The sequence below is a fragment of the Anolis sagrei genome, chromosome 4, assembly GCF_037176765.1.
Source record: "Anolis sagrei isolate rAnoSag1 chromosome 4, rAnoSag1.mat, whole genome shotgun sequence".
In the NCBI taxonomy this organism is placed as follows: Eukaryota; Metazoa; Chordata; class Lepidosauria; order Squamata; family Dactyloidae; genus Anolis; species Anolis sagrei.
In genome coordinates, this window is record NC_090024.1 from 151,674,606 (window position 1) to 151,699,192 (window position 24,587).

Below are 24,587 nucleotides of genomic sequence, written 5' to 3' on the forward strand. Positions count from 1 at the left end.
AATGTGACTGTCACCTGGTATGGCGACACCAATAATCCAAACTTTTTTCTTTTCCACAATTGTGATGTCTGGTGTATTGTATTCCAAAACTTTGTCAGTCTGGATTCGAAAGTCCCACAGTATTTTTGCTTGTTCATTTTCTACTACCTTTGCAGGTTTATGAACCCACCAATTCTTTACTGCTGGTAGGCGATACTTGCAACATAAGTTCCAATGAATCATTTGGGCCACAGAGTTGTGCCTCTGTTTGTAGTCCGTTTGTGCGATTTTCTTGCAGCAGTTGAGGATATGATCCATGGTTTCATCAGCTTCCTTACATAGTCTGCATTTTGGGTCATCAGCTGATTTTTCGATCCTGGCCTTAATGGCATTTGTTCTGATGGCTTGCTCCTGGGCTGCAAGAATCAGGCCTTCTGTCTCCTTCTTCAGGGTTCCATTTGTGAGCCATAACCAGGTCTTCTTCTATCAACTTTTCCTTCAATTTTGTCAAGGAACTGCCCATGCAATGCTTTGTTGTGTCAGCTGTCAACTCTGGTTTGTATTACTACTACTACTACTACTACTACTACACTACACTTTTTATCTCCACAAAGGACACTAAGTTTGCCCAGTAAGCCAGTTTATCAAGAGGTAATTGAAAACTCCAAGCACAATGATTCCTCCTTACCTGCACAACATGTTTGTTACTAATCATGAACTAAAAGTTAGTGAAGGAAACCTCTCCCTGATCCAATGGTAACACTTCCTTAACAAAATATGTTCTTCTGTGTGTTGAAACACCAAAGTATTAGGAAAGCCTTTCATTAATTTACCTGCCCTTTAATTCTTTCTTGGCTTCTCTTATTGTTAGAGCTGTAGTTCATTTGCCAGAGTTTATCATCTGCTTCTCTTAGAAATCAACATCCTCCTTTCTCGATAAAGGTTGTCATGGCGTTTCAACATGTTTGCCATCTTTCTGAATTGTCATGCCTTTTCTAATCTGCAACACAGAGCTTTGACTAACCCTCACATACATATTTTAACAATGGCTTTCACATTTATTAAAACTAAATCTTTCCCTTTTGGAGAAAGTTACAATTTCCCAATGACAGGGTCCTCGGAAGTGCAGAAAATTCTGTGATAATATTATGTAAACAATTCAGTATGTGAACAGATGCTGTCCACACCACAAGGGTGGAAGCAGAGATGATGAAAAAACAAATCGCCTTTTCAAAAGTCTTAGCTGATGTATGAGAATTTAGTGGATCTCTATTTAAATAAAAAGCATATGTTCTAAGTCACATTTTGACAAGTTGTAAATTAGTTTTCTATGAAACTCTTTCCTTCACAGGCTTTCCCCCCTTTTGATTTAATGGAACCAATGTACCATTTGGTACATTTCATATACCAAAGATTTAGAAAGTGTTAAGCTTTAAAAATTGTTAGGTTACTTTTGCAAAACAAAAACACATTGTTTTATGATTGGCAGTGCTAAGGGCTTGCCAAGCCAGTTTAATCTGGTATATTAAATTCTGTATATTCTGTTAATAACCTGTGCAAACGGGAAAGGATTTGTTTTATTATTTCGTAACTCCTTCTGTGGTTCTTGGCACGGGATGTACATGCGGTTCAGAGTTACCATCCTCCTGCTAGAGAAAGAGTAATAAAATGGATTCTGGGGAAAAGCCAAAAATAAATAAAAGCTTGGGTCAGTGCAATTACATGTTTTCAACAAAATAATAGCTTTAAAAACCCTCTCTGTGTGTGTGTGTGTGTTTTTTTTTAACGATCTAGGGGACATTGTGGCCTTTCAATAAAAAACTATTGGTATTTCAGTTCTTTATTGTACCCTATTTCATAACAAGGAACTTTATAGCTGTTGTGTTTTCTTCTCTCCTTTTCAATCTCACTTAGGGCATGGCTACACTTAAGCAGGAATAATAACAACCATATTCTTCCTTAGAAAGAAGGAGTGGGTAATTGTAGCTCATCACCTCATTAAACTACAATGTGTAGAATATTTTAAACTCCAAGAACACCAGGGCATCATCATGCATGATTCTCCCCTGCTTTTTAGACAAACCGTAATATTTTTGCAAAACAGATTAGATTCTGATTGCCCAGGGTAAATCCCAGTGAACTTCATGATCAAGCAGGACCTAAGACTATCTGCTTTTAGTTCGACAACACATTGGCTCTGAAATGAATTCATACACTCACTTAAAAAGCATATACTTATTTGTAAGGCTCCTGAAGTTATTTTTCAGGATAGGTAAAAATGGATAGACTAAGAGGACAAATGAATGACCTTATATGAAAGCACTCTGGTTTCCACCAATAATCCTGCCATTTCAAATAAAACCTGCAAGTGAAACCTTCCTGGCTACAGTGGGCCCAGGCTATCTGTTGAACCTCCAGTGGCGCAATGGGTTAAACCCTTGTGCTGGCAGGACTGCTGACTGAAAGGTCGGCGGTTCGAATCCAGGGAGTGGAGTAAGCTCCCATCTATCAGCTCCAGCTTCTCATGTTGGGACATGAAAGAAGCCTCCCACAGGATGGTAAAACATTTGGCCGTTCCTTGAGCAATGTCCTTGCAGACTGCCAATTCTCTCACAACAGAAGTGACTTGCAGTTTCTCAAGTCACTCCTGACACGAAAAAAAAAATCTGATTCTAGGATCCCACATGGATACTGAAACCCATGGATAATCAAGTCCCAATAAACAATGGCACAACAATATGGTGCCTCTTATATATAATGGCAAAATTATGGTTTGCTTTTTTAAATTATTGTGGTAGGTATTTTCAAGTCATGGATGGTTGAATCTATGGACACGGTGGGTAGACTGTACATTGTTTTGGGGTATTCTATGGCTTTTTATATAAGATATATTGAAGGCTTTATTATAAAATCATTTTATGGTTTTCAGGGTTTACTGTTTCCCACTTGTTGGTACCCGTTTTCTTCTCTTGAAAATCATTCTTAGTGTTTGTGAGACTGTTTGCCAGAGTGAAGATTCAAACTTCCCAATTTCTTTGCTAAATCAACACTTTTAGCTTAAATGCAATGAAGACTTTTGTGGCAACTTAAGCGACTAACAAATTTTATGATGGAACAAATTTTAATGGGCTTCAGTCTGCTTCATCACATGAATAAGTAATACAAGGTTGTCTTCAAACAATTCAGAAAATCTCAATATTGCCAAGGACCATTTTTGATATTATTCTAAAAGTGGAATATTTTTTACTTATTCCCAGAATTGTATGTATTTGTAGGGATAATTTTCCCTTCGAAAGAGTTCAGTTCTAACAGATTGTAGAAAGCCTTTGACAACAGATTTCAAATAAATAGACACTGGGAGATTCGAGGAAGCGCAATCTTTACAATTTCACCCAAATGATATAGTTATCCCTTGATGCTCTTTATGGTTAATTGTTAACACAGAGATGGTGCTAGAGACTTGCATAATTTCAGAAGGACATGTTTAATAGAGCTTTGTTGTTATTTTAAGCAGGAGGAGAAATGGAACAAGGACAACTGTCTTCCATTCAATCAGTCTATCTTCAAATACGTGTGATGATTTTAGGAAAATGATATACCTCAAAGAAGTGCCTTTAAGGAAGAAACTGCAAAACTTCAAGACAGATGAAGAGTTACAACAAATGAAAAATAGCCTAAGACCTAGTTGACATCAAAACCACGAAAAATCCAAAGGGACATGGATAGATGACTGATGTGGAATGTGCAAGAGCAGAAGCAGACAAACTGGAATATCCAGGACTGTTCGAGCAAGTACTAAAGACTATCCCCTCCAGGTCCCACAACGCCATAAAATCCTTTTAACATCCCCGCTCTTGTAGAGAAAAATCAGCAATAAGACTCAACAAGGAAACAGCCCAATAACACAGAATTTCACTGTCTATATTACAAAGCAGAGACTGGAGATCCTTGATCAAATTGTCTAGTGTGATTAGAACCTGGAGCTGTCAAACATTCTTTTCTCCCTCTCCCCTTTTTCTCCTATAATGTTTTCTTGGGTATAAATATATCAATTGTGCAAATATGCTGTCTACTTCTCTAGATCTGTTTGAATCTAATTTGGTAATAAAGCTTTGAGAAGCTGCAGATACTGATTTGATACGTTGCAGAGGAGACCCATTTCAACTTGGAAACCTCAGGCTCCATCTACACTGACCACTTAATGCAGTTTAAAAGAAAAGATAAATAAATGAGGCACTGAGAAATTCAACAAAATTCTGTGCAGATAAAACAATCAGGTCAGCACAAGAGTCAGTGACAATAAACACATGAAGATACACCAAGGAATGAAATTACAGGACTAGAGTGAATGATTAAGTATAGCTATTAGTATATAAACAGCACTGCCTGACCAATTAAATGTCCTCTAATTAGAGCTTAGGGAAATCCCTGTTGGCACAACCCCAAGAGACCAAGACTTTCCAAGACAAAGCTTAAGTTGACAATATTGAAATTATTCCATGATGACAAGCTGCTGGGTTTCTTAATTAGACAAGAAATATTTTTGCATGTAAGTCAACTTTCTACTCAAGCACAACTGTTGATCATTTTACTGCACAATATATGTGGCAGCGGTTTGTTATGCAAACTCTGTCGGAGAAGTATTGTCGAAGGCTTTCATGGCCGGAATCACTGGGTTGTTGTAGGTTTCTCTGAGCTATATGGCCATGTTCTGGAGGCAATTTTTCTCCTGACGTTTCGCCTGCATCTATGGCAAGCATCCTCACTACCTCTGAGGATGCTTGCCATAGATGCAGGTGAAACGTCAGGAGAAAAATTGCCTCCAGAACATGGCCATATAGCCCGGAAAAACCTACAGCAACCCACTGTAGGAGAACTTTTCCCAAACAGACTCATCTGTTGCATGAAAGTTTCATTTCCCCTGTAATAAATAGCAATTTATTTTGTTCTTGGCAAGTGACATTAGCAGCAGTTAAGAATCATAGAATCAAAGAGTTGGAAGAGACCTCATGGGCCATCCAGTCCAACCCCCTGCCAAGAAGCAGGAATATTGCATTCAAATCACCCCCGACAGATGGCCATCCAGCCTCTGTTTAAAAGCTTCCAAAGAAGGAGCCTCCACCACACTCCGGGGCAGAGAGTTCCACTGCTGAACAGCTCTCACAGTCAGGAAGTTCTTCCTCATGTTCAGATGGAATCTCCTTTCTTGTAGTTTGAAGCCATTGTTTCGTGTCCTAGTCTCCAGGGAAGCAGAAAACAAGCTTGCTCCCTCCTCCCTGTGGCTTCTTCTCACATATTTAAGAGGGTGCACGGAGCATGGTTCCATGACTCTGTCCAGCATATCCATCTTGTGGTATGCCACCAAAACTGATAAGCAATAGAGTTCTTCTACACATGTACTCCTGCTATGGAAATTGTTTCTCACACAATTGTGTATACTATGCATGCCTGTTATTAGAAAGGCTGACTAATCCCTTGCATCATCACTAGAGGACAGAACTGCCTTAAACAAGAAATGCCCACTCATAAAATAGCAAACTATCAAAACTAGTGCTTCCACCCACATCAATGCTCCTATCATTTCACGGGTATTGTATATGCTAGTTTATTCATATGCTTTAAGACTACAGACTCCAAAATTTAATTTTAATTTTTTCTGACAGCAGTTTCCATAAAATCTATCATTTTGACATCAAGATCAATTGAATGCGTTTTCTGGCTCTCATAAAAATGTGCATGCATGTCTGTAAACTTAATGCCGACACTAACTTCATAGGGTTTACTCTACAGAACTTGGTATTCATTGGTGGTTTCTCAGTCAAGTATTAACCAGGTCTGGCCCTGCTTAGCTTTCAAGATCAGACAGAATCTGATGCCTTTAGGACAGGCATGGACAAACTTTGGTCTTCCAGGTGTTTTGGACTTCAACTTCCACAATTTGGGATTTCTGGGAGTTGAAGTCCAAAACACTTAGAGGACCAAAGTTTTCCCATGCCTGCATTAGGGTATGTAGGTTTTTTCATAAATATACAGCCCCCAAATACAAGGCCATTTAACTTTCATCTCACACCAACTAGCCACAGAATTAAAGCTGTCTTGCACAAAGGGAGGGAAGTAGGTGTTCGCACTGTGCTTTCCTATCTGTCAAGAGTTATGCATTCTCTTGCCATGCTTTAATTATAAAAATGTGGCCTACATTTTAGTCAATGGGTTCAGTTCTTAACTCAAATCTATACTGCCTATCTTTGGATTGATTTACATTGACCTGTTATCCTGGGACGGGCCCCTCAATCACTGCAGAGGTGGGAGGGAGTCCCAATCGCCCAGCAGAGCCGAACCTGGTTCGGCACCTCCAGATGGCCATCTTCTCTCCTCTCGTTCTCCATGTCACAGCAGCCTCCAGGCATGGTATGAGTCCTGCTGGTCAGCTGTCACTTTCAGTGACATTGGCCAGGATGACATGAAGGGCACCACTCTTCTCTCCCTTCTTTTTTCCCTTTTGGTGCTCAAGCCCGGGAAAAATGGGGTGGCAGAGTAAACAGCTGGAGCTGGTTCCATTTCAGGGCCCTTCCAGACAGGCCCTACATCCCAAGATCTGATCCCAGATTTTCTGCATTAAACTGGATTATATGAGTCCTCATTGCCAGATAATTTGGGATAAACAGAAAACCTGGGATCAGATCCTGGGATAAAGGGCCTGTCTGGAAGCAGAACTGGCCCAATTGCTTACATGGGATACAGAAGTTGTGGGATACTTGGAATTCTGTGCCAGAATCTATAATATCCTTGAACATTGGTTAATCTGGATCAAGGCTGTGTTAAGATGGCCTTGCCTTTTGTTACCCCAAATAAGCTCCATGTGGAATTTGGATGCCAAGGTGCTCCTCTACGGCCCTTTTCTGTTAAGTGCAAATGCGCTCTTTGACATTGTTTTCCCAGGTATCATTATTTACTGCTAACTGGATAAATATGAATTTTCTTTTCAGTGTATCACCTGATTAGACAGCTGCTGTGGGATACCAAGGAGAGATACATCTGGACAAATATATAATCACCACATATGCTCTCAGAGAATGTTCAGGCTTGGTTCCTTTGGCTTGCCCCATCCCTCCTATCTTTGCTCCAAGGAATATCTCTTGATTTTTTAAAACAGAAATTAAATCTGATCTGTCTGTTTGACCTTTCAATTTCTTTTGTATACATTCCTTTGGCCGAATAGTATTCTGCCTCTTTTCACTCCATGACTCATATTTCACTAGGTGAGCCATGTCTATGGAGCATGGGGTAGTGAATAGAGTGGCTGGACTATGACTGACAATACTGCTTCCCAGTCAATCCGGTATGACTTTGATTCAGTTACTACTTTTTAGTCCAAGATTACTCATAGATTTGTTGTGAGGGCCAAAACTAGGAAGAGGACCACATTCTGCTCCTTGGAGGAAATGTAAGAGATTAATGTAATGGATAAATATTTTGTGTGCCAATGTTGTCTTGCAAGTGGCATGATACATAGGAAAGTACTCCTTATACTGCTGAGCCTCACTATGTAACAAAACCTGGATTTTTTTTCCTGTTCCTGATTTGAAAGTGCCATTTTCTGTTTAATTGTGCAGTACTTACTTTGAAAGTAAGATTCCTTTATTCAATCAATTTAAGGTAATAGTAATTAATGGCTCTTGAGCTAAATTTCTTCTGAGGAATGCTGTCAGTCTACATGGCTGATAAGACACCAGTCAGGACAGTCTGTGTATAATACTAGTGACTAGGAAGGATACCGGCAATTCAAGGCCTCTCTGTTTTTAGAACTGTTATGTTCCATATGTTCAACATAACACCAAGGCTTGCATAATGAGCAACTTGCATACATACCTGGAATGAAACCTCTTGAGATGACTGTCCCATTACTTAATTGCCTATAAAAATATATTTTTCAGGTGTTTTGTAAGCACCACTTAGTTTAGGTGTCATGAATTTATCTGTAAATATCCCAAGAAGATTATCAAACTCCTTTCCCAAGAAGGCCTATCATCTTTTCTCTTTCAGTTCAGAACTTTAAAAAGAGAAAGAGAACAAAGATTGACACTTTTTTTCTTAAACAGGTGCAGTTGGGATTCAAAGAAACTCTTGAAAACTGAAATAAATCTCAGCTGAAAATATCTCCAAGCTCAAGAATATCAAACCAATGACTCAGATTCCCTTAAGGAGATTATTTAAATGAAACTCATTATTTCCAGATTAACAACTCTTGACTTTTAATAAAATGTTTTTCTTAAAAAAACAACACCCTACATATTACTTCTTTTTATTAATATTTGGGATTGTCTCCAGTCTCAAGAATGGAAAAACACTTTAACCCAAAACAAACAATTCCAACCCATCTTTACTTCCCAAGAGCTTAGAGGGAAGAACAGAGGAATATGAAGAACTGGTTCTGCAATGCTACTGACCAAACAGAGCTTTAAACATTACTTTTTGAATGGCAACTTCCAGAATAACCCAGCTTAGAATGGCTCCTTGAAGTACGAAAAGTAACTTTTCCAAACTCTGTGACCAAAGCAGTTCTCAAATGATTGATTCAACGGAAAGCAAGCTTCATGTTTCTCTGTATTGTCACAGCTACCTCTCCCACATGAAACAATATATGCAGGTCTATGATTAGCAATATCAGTTACTACTTGAAGTATGTTTACATAGCTTTCCTGAATAGTCATACAGCGGCTTACCAATTTGGTCACGTTGTCTTTAGCACACGGCTCCACAGAAATCATCCCAAAAGGGAGCCTTCAAGCTCTTCATGTGCAGTGTTGCATAGTGATTCCTTGGAATGCCTTGGGGTTTGTTTTTTGAAGTCAAGTATTCAAGTTGGAAAGGGTTTCTTTCCAAGTGCTTGAGGTCTAGCGACATTAAGCAAACAGTACTGGTCATATTACAAATATATCAGTGCAGCTAACATTTTGCAGGTTTTAGAAGATCAAGAAGAGAAACACATAGAAGATGCGGGATTTGTTCAGCTACTGACAATCACCAAGAGCTTTTCTAAACCTATGAGAAAGGCAATGCATGAGTGCCAGGTCCAAAAGGCACCAACTTCCATAGCTGATCATTAATTAATCACCCATTACTAACTCACACAGGCTCCAAAGTGCAGTTTATAAATTGTCCTAGAGGGTGAATTGGTATGCAAGTAGGCAGGATAAATGCTATGCTCAACTGAGTGACCCTAAGTTATAATGTCACTTAGGAAAGCAGAGACTTTTATTTGAACAGCTGCAAGAAAAAAAGGGGCTCTGAAAAGGATCTGGTTCTAGTTACATCATAACAAGCAGGAAAACCACAGGTGAGTCTGTTTTATGCAACAGAGTCCTGGGTACTTTCAGATAGATCTTTCCTAGCTCTACCAATCAAAAGACACTGGCTATTTCCTCTTTTCTTGATGGAAAAAGCAGAAAGAAGGATGTGCAAAAAGAGAAAGTTAGAAACCCCCTTCCTGCCCAAAGTTTAGAGAGGACAACTATATAGTCAAACCCTTGCGTTGCTGTAAATTTTTCGGACTGTATTACCATGTTCCAGAAGCATTATCTCCTGACGTTTCCCCTGCATCTATGGCAGGCATCCTCAGAGGTTGTGAGGTCTATAGATGCAGGTGAAACATCAGGAGAGAATGCTTCTGGAACATGGCCATACAGTCTGAAAAACTTACAGCAACCCAGTGATTCCGGCCATGAAAGCCTTCGACAATACAAATCAAACCCTTCTTTGGAAGCATTCTGTGATTCGATGTGAAAAATCCATATTCAAATTCCTGTTCACCAATCATGCCCACAGTGGCCTTGGCCAAATCACAGTATGATCTTAATATAACCTAACTCATGTTAAAGAAATGGGTGAGCCACAAATTAGAAGAACGTGCAATCTGTACTCAAGATAAGAGGCTACCATCAGGCTGGAATATAGAGAAATTGAATTATTTCTAATTGGTAAGGAGGCAAAGAGGGACTATTTTATTGCCTCATCTGCTTAACTTGTAAGTTGAACACATCGTACATAAATCAGGATTGGACTTAGAGGAAGGAGGCATGAACATTGGAGGAAAAGGTACCATGTTACAGATGTAAAGATTCCATCAAAGAAGCCACAGCCCTGAACCTTGCATGGCTGCTGATGACAGGCTGAGTTGGAAGCATCTCCTACATAGGATCTCCGCAAGTCGAAGTCAACAAAACAACAACCAACATGTGTTGTCAAAGGCTTTCGTGGTTGGAATCACTGGGTTGCTGTGAGTTTTCCGGGCTGTATGGCCATGTTCCAGAAGCATTTTCTCCTGACGTTTTGCCCACATCTATGGCAGACTTCTTCAAAAGCTCTGAGGATGCCTACCATAGATGTGGGTGAAACGTCAGGAAATAATGCTTCTGGAACATGGCCATACAGCCCAGAAAACTCACAGCAACCCAACAACCAAAATGTTGTGCAAGGTGAGAAAAGTTCATCATATTATAACTCTGATGGGCCTTCCACACAGCCCTATATCTCAGAATATCAAAGCAGAAAATCCCACATTATCTGAGTGTGGACTTAGATAACCCAGTTCAAAGCAGATATTGTGGGATTTTCTGCCTTGATATTCTGGAATATAGGGCTGTGTGGAAGGGCCTTGAGCCCCTCCTTTGGGAAATATGGAATACAATTGGAATATATCTTTATAAGAAGATATAATGCAGCAAGACTAACAATTGCAGCCTGATTTTAGAATGTTAGTACTAGATGGAGAATAGGGAGCATCAGCTGAATTCAATCAGTTCAATGCAACGGAGCATCAACAAATCTGAGAATTAGTCATGTTGATTTTAGATGGAACATTCAAATCTAAACAAATGATTAGAAGTCAGGCTCCTAATGCTATCTAATGTTCTGGAAGTAAGCCATCATTTTGCATTCCTCTTACATATACCAAAGACCATTTGCCTCCTGTCACGCTCTTTGCCATTTTCCAAATTAGTTCATGGGGCCACAGTGTGCTTTACAAGGGATCAAACACACTTAAAGACACAGATTTGTGCTCCATTTCCACCCGGAGATAAAACTCTAGTTTCTCTTAAAAATAAAAACCTTGAATGAAATAAATGGCATGCAGTGGTTCTCAACCTGTGGGTCCCCAGATGTTTTTGGCCTTCAACTCCCAGAAATCCTAACAGCTGGTAAACTGGCTGGGATTTCTGGGAGTTGTAGGCCAAAAAGATCTGGGGACGCCAGGTTGAGAACCACTGGCATACATTATGTTAATCTTATCATGGTGATAAGATAAATATGATGAAGATACGAATTCATGTACATCCAAAAGTAACAATACAGAAGAATGGATCCATTGTAGTAGTTCCCAACCTTTGGGCTTCCGAATGTTTTGGACTTCAACTCCCAGAAATCCCAGCCAGCTTACCAGCTGTTAGAAACTGTGGGAGATGAAGTCCCAAACACCTGGAGGCCCAAAGGTTGGGAACAAAACCAACTTGTTTTAATCAGGCATTATGTGGGTGCAACTCCGCACACCAGGCAGAATTGGCTAGGGATACTGAGGTTGTACTCAACACATCTGGAAGAAATCAGGTTGAAAAAGTCTGCTTGAAGCAATTCTGCATTTGGACATAGGGATGGTTTCAAAACACATAAAGAAAGTTGAGAAAGTTAAACAATGAGAGTTCAGGGACTATAGTAGTCTGTCTGAGACTTTCCCCAGTCCCAATACAGCCCTTTATGCTTCCTGCAACACGCACAGCACCACTATTTGCTGTTTCCTAAACACAAAACTACAAGGACTGTGAGGTAGAAAACAGAACAGAGTGGAAGAGTTAGAAATGCTTTGCAGGATCTGATCTGATCACTACAATGTGTGCAGGAAAGAGAGATGGTACACAAAGAAAGCTCTAAAATGAAATTATCTGGTATCAACCTTCACATTGCTCCTGAATTAGTTTAATCTGGGTCATGGTTAGAGACAAAGGTAGGAACTCATGGTTTACCAGATGTCCAAATGTCCACTTCTAGTAAGCCCACCTAACATGGCCAATAGTAAGGCATTATGGGAGTTGCAACACAAGATATCTTCAGGACCAAATAATAGTCTCCTTGGATTAGTCACAGTGTGAAATTAACACTCGGGAAAAGGTGTCTTGACCATGCAGCTCCCTGTGTGACCTTAGGTTATTCATTATCTTACAATCTAACCCAGGGTTGTTCTCAGAATACAACACAAAGAACTATGTATGCCTCCTTGAACTCAAGACTGAAAAGGTTGAATATAAAGGTAATTGACTAAATCCAAATGTTAGACCTAACTAGAGACGATCCCAGAATCAGAGGGATCTCTTAAAGTGAAGACTGTAATTCCAAGTAAGAGTAACAATTCGATTTAGACCCATAAGGGAACAAACAAGCAGAGGGTTGGCTTCCAATGTGCCTACTTCTGAAAGGGCCTCAGCATTGTGTCTGAATACAGGACAGTTAATTTGATAAAAGGGGTTTGCTAATTCTTCAGAACGCCAATCTTTTTCTTTCCATTCAAGCATCAGTTTAATTTATTCTGGAACATGTTCCCAGGTAAATGAGCATGAAGGAATGCATCTTTATTCCAGTTCACACTCCATCTGTTTCTGCTCATACACAATCTGTGTCATTTTCTGCATTGCCTTTGTCTAAAGCAGGATATGTCTGTCTTGAGGAAGAACCTGAGCACAAAGCTGCTACTCGTAGTAGCTTGAGGTCACATCCCTTTGTGAAGGTTTGAGGTAGGATTACACCTTGCCCCTAAAATAGGAGAATGAGCGAGATAATTGAGCTCCACAAAAGTACATTTTATTCTCAGTAGCAGTGCTTTGCTATAAATAATAAATTGCAACCTATTTATTGTATTTGTTTAAGGGACTGCGACTTTATCTCCAGATTGTGCTGCTGACACACACATTGCCAAGAGCCGATCCCCTGCGGCCCACTACCTTGAAAAATGCTAAAACAACACTGAAGCAAAGGCTAAAAGGAAACATGCTGCAATCCCTCTTGCCTATAACAGAGTAGTACAAATAGTAACACAGAGAAAGAAGTGTCATTTCCTTGGTTACCTGGTCTTATTTCACCTAATTTTTCTTTTGCGTAAAATGTCAAGTAACTCTTGACAATCCAACAATAGGTAGCCAAAAGGTTAGAAATAACACCTAATAAACACCTTTGTGTAAAAGAAGGCAAGTGACAGAAACCTCTGAAAAGTAATTGGCCACCTATTTCAGAATGTTCTAATTTAAAAACCTGTTTATGAAATATCCATTAATGTAAATGGCAAGTCTGCTGCTTTCCAGTTCCTCTTCTCTTTATTTCTTAAATTAATTTGACTTATCTCTATGTAAGTACAAGATCAGCCATCTCTCTTTGTGCAACTTCTTTCTTCCAATATATGTTGCGCAACATGTATACAGTTGGTGTATCTAAAGCAGTGGTTCCCAAACTTTATTTTTTTTTTTGACCAGGGACCATTTTGACCAGTGAACACTCTCCAACATTAGTATCAAAAGGGTTACAAATCAGTTTTTGTCAACTTTAGATTCGGTTTAAGGTGATGATTCAGAAAATTGCATTGGACAGACCACATCAGCTCTATTTTCTGATACAGAACATATGCCATGGTCAGCAACAGGGAAGAAATGGCAGGCGGTGCAAAAGGAGCGGAAATAAAATAAAATAAATAAAGATCTAGGCCCCATAGTTTAAGTACCACTGATCTAAATAGTGGCCGCGCACTCTTTTTTTATATTTTGACTACCATATATACTCAGGTATAGGTCTAGAAATTATAGTCAAAGAATTGTCCCCAAAAACCTGGGTTGACATATCCATGGGTCAACGTATTTATTTATTTATTAGGAGCATTTCTATCCCATCCTTCTCACCTCCGAAGAGGGACTCAGGACAGCAACCAACAAGCACCATTTGGTGCAGAACAACAAATAACAAAGCATAAAATACACTTTTGTATACATTATAAACAATTGTAAATAAACAATAAAACAGTTCGCCATTTATCCAAAAAAAGAAACCTCACTTTCTTTGAGTGGAGTGGAGAAAAGCAAGAACTTAGTTTTTCCTCCTCCACTCCCTCAACCATGGTGCTTCTTCTGGACTTTCTGAAGGCACCAGTGACCAAAGGTGGCTGGCCTCGGAAGTGGTGACGACATTTTATCTTCTCTGCAGTATGATCCTCAAATTATCCACAGGTCATATCGAAATTCATAATTGCAGCCTTCAAACCTGCCCTCATACATGAGGTTGACTTATATATGAATATATACAGTATATTGGAACAATACTAATACAATAACAACAAATGATGTACTTTAACATTCTGTAAAATTCATAATTTTGGACTCAGAGCAAGCACGTTCATCCATTTTAGATGAGTAAAACCACAGCTGAAGCTGAGTGCATTCACTTTCCATTTCTTGACCAGAGGTGCTTAGCCTTCAAGTTTTAAATGAATAATGAAGTGTTCTAGTTCAGCCATAGCTAATGGTCAGTCAGCGCATGCTAGGAAGCCAATGCAGATAGCCACACATTAAGGATTTATTAGCTCAGTCAGCGAAAACAAATTTGAGACAGAACAGTCTCTCCCACATTTTGTGTCCAATCACTTCTGCAGTGTCCAGAGTAGACACAAACAAGAGCAGCAGACCAAAAGCTTCCACAAGGCTGCCTTCAAACATAAAAAGTACTGAAAGCATTGAATGAATGCAGACAGAGGTTTAGAATGGCTTCGGTTGCCAATTAACAGCACTCCATATTTTTACAACCAAATGCAAAAACCCGAATAGTCTTTCTAAACTTAAGTGAAGCTACGAGCAGGATAATAAATTTACTCTGTGGAAAATCATCAATAGGTTAATGTATGTTGCCATTGCATTGCCTTTAACATCGCCGCTCATCATGGGGTAAAAATATGATGATTTTTCATCCCAAAACAAGTCATTCTATTTTGGGAAGAGAAAAACACCTTTGAACTTCCCTTTCACAGTTTTAAATGTTTTACTTGTTGAAAATACAGACACAGGAAAGTAAGAAGTCTGACCTTATCTCATTCTACTATTAGCTTCATTCACTGCAGCACTAAATCCAATTTTATACCCTATTTACTTGTCTTCAGGTCTTAAAACAAATGTCTTTAGAGGCCTTTAACTGGCTCCACTATACTCCCTTAAATTTTTATCACCCTTGTTATTATAGTGCATCAATACTCATAAATACATGAGAAGCATAAAGGCAGTGACCAAATCCTAGAGCCAAAGCTGAGCTCAGGTACATAATCAAGCCAATAATAAGCTCTCAGGCAGCATGTTTGCTTCTCCTGGCAACAATTTCTCTTACTATGGTGTTTCTCCCTAAAACGTGTTCCTGCAAGCAAGTTTTGAATACACCATAAAAGCTGTTGCTTAACCAATTCTGTGGTCTTGTGCATAAGAACTTATGTTTTCATGAAGATTTAGCCCCTTCTATGGATAAGACAAAACAAAATACCCACTGGCTTTTAAAATGCAGACAAATCCAAGGATTTTTTACATATAAAACTCTCTACAAATACAGCATTGTGCAGACATGAGTATGAATATGAGATGAATATGCATCTAAATCAGTGGTTCCCAACCTTTGGCCCTCCAGGTATTTTGGACTTTTCTCACAGTTCCTAACAGCTGGTAAGATGGCTTGGATTTCTGGGAGTTGGAAGCAAAATACCTGGAGGCCCAAAGATTGGGAACCTCTCATCTAAATGATGAAAGTGTGGCAGACATGTGAAATAATCTCATGGCGCCCCAAAACTTGAAAGGATAGCAATGTCTTATCCAAAAATCACACACAAAATAGTCTCTTTTAATCTTCTACCCCAGGAGCCCTCAAACTAAGGCCCAAGGGCCAGATATGGCCCTCCAAGGTCATTTACCCAGCCCTCACTCAGGGTCAACCTAAGTCTAAAACAATTTCAAAGCACACAACAACAACAACAACAACAACAACAACAACAGCCCTATCTCATCAGCCAAAAGCAGGCCCACATTTCCCACTGAAATGATGAGTGTATATTTGTTAAAATTGTTCTTCATTTTAATTACTGTATTGTTTTAAGTGTTTTTTGCACTACAAATAAGATATGTGCAGTGTGTATAGGTATTCATTCATGGTTTTTTTTTAAAAAAAATTATAGTGCGGCCCTCCAACAGTTTGAGGGACTGTGACCTGGCCCTCTGTTTAAAAAGTTTGAGAACCCCTGTTCTACCCCAAGGCAAAATAAAAAAGGTCCATTATCACCCAAACTGGAAGGAAGGTCACATCACTCTACGTGAGGCTGCCTTTGAAGATACCTCGGAAGCTTCCACTGGTTCAGAGATCAGCAGACAGATTACTAACTAGGACTTCGCTCACTGAGACACCCACTTCCATGTTGCGTCAGCTCCACTGGCTGCCGTTATGCTTCTGGGCTAGACACAAAGTGCTGGTCCTTACTTTTAAAGTCCTTAACGGTTCAGATCCAGATTACCTAAGCTTCCACTTCACCTTATACAAACCTGCCTGATCACGACGTTTATCAGATGAGATCCTCTTCTCAGTCCCGCCTCCATCTCAAACTTGGTTGGCAAGGACGAGAGACCTTTTTTGCAATCACTCCCTCCTCTGGATTTCCCCCCAAAAGATATTAGACTGGCCCCCATACTCCCCTCTTTTAGGAAATTATTAAAAACACACCTATGCACCCAGGTTTATGAGGAATAGTAACCACCTGGCTTCCTGTGAAATGAAATGGCTTTAAATATGTATATGTGTTTTAACTCATCAACTTGGATTTTAATATTTTGTACGAATTGTTTGTTTATGGTTTTACTGATTTGTTATTGTTTGTAATATTACTCAGTTATTTATTATGTATGCTGGCATCGAACGGCTGCCATTTTTGTTGTGAGCCATTCCGAGTCCCCAGCGGGGGGATGGGATGAGATACAAATAAAGTTGTTGATGTTGTTATTACCATCATCATTATCATCACCACTTCAATTTATTAAAAATGCGCCAGTGATGCCCACCAGCATGACATGGCATAGGGGCAAAAACTTGCCACTTGACCTGGACACCTTTGCCCACCCCTGTCCTAAATTTTGGGTTTTAATGGAGCTTTGCAGATCAGTAGTTATGCTTTAAAAAAATAATGAGGAAGAAGCTATGAACAGTCCATTAAACCCGAACACGAACATACATGTGCAATGAGGAAATAATTGCTTCATTCTGCCTTCTGGCACTGAAGATGCTGAAGAGTTCGCATATAATAAGTAGACATAACTTATTTATGACTCCCCAAACCCTGGAGCTGGGCCTATAAAACAGGTCTTGAATAGACTCCAAGATTAGAATCCTACTGGTTGGTCCCACCTAGAGAAGACCAACTGATTGTGTGGAAACAAGGATTGGTGAAAAAGCTTCAGCAGAGACACCTTTTCCCCATGGTAACACTTTCAGGAGTGAATTTCCTTTCCAAGGGACAGATTTTTCTCACTTCCTGTTCTCTCACCCCCATTCTTAACTATGAGTCATATGTAATTTGTATGTATGCAACTCAGGGACTGCTTGTACACAACCCATGATGCCCTAGCATTGAGACATGTCAGTTAAAATGGTGGCAAACTGCATTCATTCAACAATGTAGATGCTCCCAGAGTTATCTGAACCTTAATTGTTTTATATAGGTGTATCATGTATGATTCACATTTGCAACCTCAGATTTCAGTCTGTAATGTATCTCAAGGCTGTTAAGATCTTCTGGAGGGGCCTTGCTCTCGGTCCCACCACCCTCGCAATCGCGTCTGGTAGGGACAAGAGACAGGGCCTTTTCTGTGGTGGCCCTTCAGCTATGGAACTCTCTCCCAATTGAGATCAGATCTGCCCCCTCTCTCCTGACCTTCAGTAAGCTAGTGAAATCCTGGCTATGGAACGAGGCATTCCCAGAATGATGGCGGAGACTGGCAATTGACTAAAGTTATCGCCCACATATGCGGACTGAGTGGGACATGATTTTATCTTGACGAATTGGCTTTTATGTATTTTAGCCTATATGTATTTTAATTTATTGTTGAAGTACGATGTTTTAAATTGTAATGATAACATTGAATCCTTCTCTACGGAGGTAGAGAAGATTGGGATACAAAAGTTTTAAATAAATAAAATAGATAAATAAATTAGTGCTCAGCGTGAAGTGTTTTCTTTCATTTTCAGATATACAGTTGACCTGGATAAATACTAGTTTCTCTATAACAGTTCAAACATCATTATTATGACACCGAAGCATGGAGAATCTATGGGAATTTCCTATCACATAGTCTTTTTCACATCTCTCGAGTGCTTTGCAGGGTCAAATAAAATCTCTGGATCCATTGCTGTCTATGCTAGAGATAACAGGAGCTATGCTACATAACCTGTTCATCCATTCAATTACTGATAAGAAGAAGAGTTCTGTCTATTGTTTTACTTTAATGCTTATTTTCATGTTTACACTGTAGAACAGTAAACATGACAACTGAAAATTTTCCGCACCTAGTTTTTACTCCACAGAACACCATGTTCCTGGAAGGCCTGATATACAAGACCATAACACAATCTAAAACTTGCATTTCACAATTTACAAAGAGGTGAATCCAAACTTTAGGAAAATTTTTTTTACAGCTCAGCACTTTCTGAAGGAGCATAAAATCCACATCATGGTTTTTCAGCAAATTTCTGTAGAAATTCACACATGCGGACACACTCTATTGCACTGCTTCTCAACCTTTGGTCCTCTAGGTGTTTTGGACTTCAGCTTCCATAATTTCTAACAGCTGGTAAGCTGGCTGGGATTTCTGGGAGTTGAAGTCCAAAACAACTGGAGGACCAAAGGTTGGGAGCCATTATTGGCTCCCAACTCTATTGGCTACTGGGCAGGGGGTGGGAACAATTTTTCCATCCTGTGCATTTTTCCCCAGCAGGCCATTTGGGAATGCCAGAAATGACTTTACTTCAGGATGTCATTTTGGCTAATTTTAGCATTCTTTTTTATTTTGGGTTTTGGAGAGCTTTGGAGTGTCATGGAAAGCAAACATTTGTGCACAATGGTCTAGCTCAGCATTTCTCAGCCTGTGGGGGTTGCAAGGGGGTTTCTGAGGGGTTGCCAAAGACCATCAGAAAACATATATTTCTGATGGTCTTAGGAAACCCTTTAGCAGAGGAGATATCTCCACCTGTCCTTGAATTCCTTTTTGGAAACAGATGGCGAATCCTCCCACCAAAAGCCTTCTTCCACTGTGATTGGCTGGCCTCTCAGTCATCCTCTCAGCCAAGGGGAGGGCTGTTTCTGAGACTCCAAGCAAGGAGAGAAGAGCAGGCGTGCTTGGCACATGGCAGTGTGGTGCACATGTGCGGGTAAGGGAGAGCGTGCGAGGGTGGAGGCAGTCTCACACCAATGAGTCCCTTCAAGGCATGGGGGTTCTGTGTGGGAAGTTTGGTCCAATTCCACTGTTGGTGGGATTCAGAATGCTCTTTGATTGTAGGTGAACTATAAATCCCAGCAACTACAACTCCCAAATGTCATGTCTATTTTCCCCAAACTCCACCAGTGTTCTCATCTGGGTATATTGAGTATTTGTGCCAAGTTTGGTCCAGATCTATCATTGTTTGAGTCCATAGTGCCCATTGTTTGAGTCCACTCCAAAACTGAGGGTCAATGCCCATCAAACCCTTCCAGTATTTTCTGTTGATCATGGGAGTTCTGCGTGCCAAGTTTGGTTCAATTCCATCGTTGGTGGAGTTCAGAGTGCTGTTTGATGGTAGGTGAACTATAAATCCATAACTACAACTCCCAAACAACAAAATTAATTCCCCACTCTAACCCCACCAGTCTTCAAATCTGGGCATATTTGGTATTTCTGCCAAATTTGGTCCAAGGGGGTGAAAATATAGCCTGCATATCCTAAATTTACATTACAGTTTATGATAGTAGCAAAATTACAGTTGAGTTAGCAACAAAAATAATTTTATGGTTGGGATCATCACAACATGAGACACTGTATTAAGGGGTAGCAGAATTAGGAAAGTTGAGAAACACTGGTCTAGTGGTCTGAGCAATGAGTTACATCGCTAGAGATCAGGTTTTGGTTTTCATTTTGGTTGTGGAAACTCACTGGGTAGCCTTGGGAAGGTAATTATTATTCCATTAATTTTTTTTATTTGTATCCTGCTCTCTACAAAAGAGACCCAAAGCAGCTAACAGTAAAAGTCACAAACGATCAGTCCCAGATAACCTTTTGGGAGAAAGGGTTTTATTCCCTGCTTGAATAACCAGAACACCAGATAAGAGAGCTGTGGCAAGTGCTGATGATATTTTTGTTTCAAGAGAGGAGGAAGTAGTCTTGGACAAAGACCAAAGAACACGAAGATTGCTGAAAGAAACAAAACAAATAGGAGGCAGTGCTGGCAGTTCAATAAGAAAATGAACAGAAGCCAGAAGATGACAGGGCAACAAAAACAAAGGAATGAATAGGAGAGTTATCTTGGGGGGAAAGTGCTAAAATGTGCAGCAGGACAGAGGAAAGAATGAACTGTGAAAAGACAAGGGGCCAGGGAAAGATAATTCTAAGTATGGTAAATAGGACAACAAATATGCTATGCAGGACAACGAACATACAAATGGCATCATACATAAAACAAGATGTGATAAAATAAAATAATTTTTTTCCGTGTCAGGAGCGACCTGAGAAACTGCAAGTAACTTCTGGTGTGAGAAAACTGGCCGTCTGCAAGGACGTTGCCCAGAGGATGCCCGGATGTTTTGATGTTTTACTATCTTTGTGGGAGGCTTCTGTCATGTCCCTGCATGGGGAGCTGGAGCTGACAGACAGAGCTCATCCACGCTCTCCCTGGATTCGAACCTCTGACCTGTCGGTCTTCAGTTCTGCTGGCACAAGGGTTTAACCCATTACACCACTGGGGGCTCCGTGTAAAAAGCTGAAATAGTAACAAGACGATGAAAGAAATACCCACTCCTCCCTTAAATTGCACAAAAGAGCGGAATGAGAGAATAATAAAGAGTTTAAAAAAACCTACCCTGCTAAGAGTACAGGGGTCATATAAAGACCAGAAGACAACATCCATCCACGACATAGCATATCTTCTATATTTCAGCATAGCAGCCATTCTTAGTAGCCTATATCTACACTGTAGAATTAATGTACTGTAGATCCCACACTACCTATCATGGCTCAGTGTTATGGAATCATACGAGTTGTAGCTTTATAAAGTCTTTAGCCTTCTCTACAAAAGAGTGCTGGTGCCTTACTAAACTACAACTTCCCATGATTCCATAGTACTGAGCCATGACATTTAAAGTATTATAAAAGTGCATTCATTCCACAGTGTAGATGTACCCTGAGGTTGGTTGTAGGCTGAAATGCAGGATGCAAGAGACAGAGTGAAAGGAAGATTCCAAGAAAGGTATTTTCCAGGTTTTTGTTTCTATTATAGATTTAATTGAATCATCTCTAAGATGCTGAAATTAAAGCTTTAACTAAACAGCATGAGGTTATTAATAAAGCAAAAGGCTAATCCATCTCTTGCTGCACCAGAACTTTTCCTTCCTCTGTTCTCCACACATGAAATTCCAGACTTCCTATTCTCTGACCACATCAGGACTATATTGCACACACTACAAATGCTTCCAAGTGTTATTTATTCAGAGAGAAAGACCTGAAATCACATTAAGCCCCGATCATATAAACAAGTCAAGAGGTTAATCGCAGGGTGCAGCAGGACCAAGGGCTGCTGGAGTCGTGACTCATCTCTGTTTCATCTCCGGGTAAGTGATCCTGTCAACAACAGCAAGAACATCGTTTTGTATAAAGAGTTCAATGCAAGAAGACAGTGCTGGAAAAAGGCATCTGGCTACACCCCGCACTCCAACTGTAAAGAACAGATGCAGAACCACAAGTGATATAGCTCTCCATAGCTGTTCCAAGCTTGCTAAGTTTTCTTAAACCCTTAGACCTTACTAATCTTTACTTTCAATAAAAGAGGATAAAGGCTACCAAATGTACAAGGTTGGAAACAAAAAAAAAACGATAAAAGACATGACTACAGGATAGAGGATAAATTTCTAAACAACGTGAGCACAACAATCCAAGTAAACAAGGTTTTCTTCCAAAGGAATTGAGGTCAGTTTCTGATGACCTTCCCGCACCCCTTGTGATCATTTAGTGCTTGAAAAAATACTGGAAGCACAGTAGTCCTTGTGGGCTATTGGACACAATCTTCAAAGAAGATATTTATTGCAAAGAGCAATCTTGTAGTATTAGTCAGTGATTTCTGTGGAGATGTTATACTGTGATCTTATCTAAAGTTTGGAAAAAATAGTAGCATGACTTGTTTGCTTACTGATTTTTCCTTCTTCCTGTTTCAAGTACTTATTTTAAAATCTGATTTGTCTCCTTCCACTCATTACCATAAGCATTCCAGTTTCTAGCTTTTAAAATTGAATCCATGTGTCATTTATTGAAAATGCATGGAGTGCATCAGAGGACAAAGCATTCTAATACTGAAACTATTTGTTTTACAGAATAGATTCTCAGGGTTCTGAAAATGTATTGATTTAGTTAAAAAGAATAAGGGGACCAATGTGGAAATTTGTAGAAGCAACAAAAAGTAAATTCTCTTCCCTGATGGCCTCAAGATACATAGGACTACAATTCCTATCATCATCATCACAGAAGACTGGGCAACCTGGAAGGAACAGGCTGTACTCTGGCACCACAAGATGCAGACCCATCCTTAAGAAATGGGGCTACAAAGAGGAGTCCACGACATGCGAGAGTGGAGAAGAGCCAACCGCAGACCACCTACTACAATGCAAACTGAGCCCTGCCACATGCACAATGGAGGACCTTCTCACAGCGACACCAGAGGCACTCCCAAGTGGCCAGCTTCTGGTCAAAAGGCATTTAGCATAATGCCAAGTTTTAAAACTTTGTGTTTGTAAATACATGTTAAATGTACCCTCAACTCACTTCTGACACGATAAATAAATAATCAAACCACCATGATCATTAGTCATACTGTCTCAGAATGATGAGAGGTGCCATCCCATAGTGATTGATTTATATTCCTTTCACAAGTTATAACATTTTGTTCAGTTAGATTACTTTAAGTCTGAACTCCTCAGGACAGTAAATCTTGAAACAGTTGTGTTGCCTGGAAAGAAGTAGGTTTATGAATTATACAAATACACAAATACAAAATTCTACTAATATCTCTACTACCATTAAGTGTATTTGGCTCCTACTACAACAGTCCTGTAATATAAAACAGCTCCAAAATTTTATTGACAATATTAGCAGCACAGATGGAAGCTAATTGCATTTTACAAAGCTCTCATTAGAACATTACTTTCTTTCAAAGTCCAAAAGAGATCGCTGGTGCAGGAGGCACACAGCTAACTTGCAAGAATAGTATGCATACTAGTTTATACAGCCCCTTACATAGTGTTCCTTATATATCAATCTTTCCTGTTAAGTTATAATTGAAGATAAGATTTTAACATTAGGAATGTTGAGCTAAACACTAAACAGAGGGCTCACTCAAGAAACAAGATCAGTACTGGAGACACAAAAACAAAGTAAAAAAAAGACTTGGATTTTGTTTGTGTAATTTCTTGTATTTTCAACACAGTATTGCTTCCCAACACTTCTTGGAAAATGTTGTTGCTGTAGTAATGTGCCTTCAAGTTGTTTCCGACTTATGGCAACCCTAAAGATAATCTATCATAGGGATTTCTGAGGCTGGGAAGACATATCTTCTCAGGGTCATCCCACTGTCCATGGCCAAGTTGGGGGGGGGGGGGTGAACTCTGATCTCCACATCGCAATCCAACACTCAAACAACTTCAACATGTTGGCTCTCTCTTCAACAAGATTAATAAAAGGTCAGCATTACTCAACTGGTGTACTCTCATTATGCACCCTCTTGTTTTGCAGTTGGTAGCCTTTTATCTTTCTGACTCGGCAAGATTAGTGGCAGATAAATAAAAGGCAACCAACTAGAATAGAACAGAATAATTTTGCACAAAGAAATTACATGCCTTCCCTCACACACACCACAAAACAACACATCCACCCCTCTACACTACCACCACCACACAACCCCCAATGCAACATCAGTGCGAAACCATGGAGTTCAACATAGCCATAGCTCTAGATAAAAGTTATCCTTCAGTCTGCTTGTTAAAGACTTTTTTTGGCTACTGCATTTTCTGCTGTTGTTATGGCTGTATTTTACTGCCGACTGTAAGATTAACCAGCGTATGGGACAACCTATAAATGTTTAAATAAAGGTGTCAGCCTCCACCAGAGTAGGATGTTTTTGTTCAATAATGCTGCTATCCATTTCAGATACAAACAAACACATCTTTCTTTTATGGAAGGAACAATTCAACCAGCCAACTCTTTTATACCTTGAGGGTTGGGCAGAAAGACCCATGATTTGCAAATTGCATTCTCAGCAACTTATCTCACAAA

At 39.7% G+C, this 24,587-nt stretch overlaps 1 protein-coding gene across 4 annotated transcripts in view; it reads right to left on the bottom strand.

Moving 5' to 3' along the window:
• LRRC8D (leucine rich repeat containing 8 VRAC subunit D) overlaps positions 1–24,587 on the bottom strand; it is a 108,765-nt gene that overhangs the window by 11,483 nt on the left and 72,695 nt on the right. The window contains exon 1 of one of the 4 annotated variants that reach the window (XM_060773896.2): positions 8,703–8,820. The exons of the other annotated variants lie outside the window; for them this stretch is intronic. The gene's annotated coding sequence lies outside the window, so the exon portion shown is untranslated. Of the gene's footprint in view, positions 1–8,702; positions 8,821–24,587 lie in introns of those variants that run through there. 4 annotated transcript variants of the gene reach the window in all.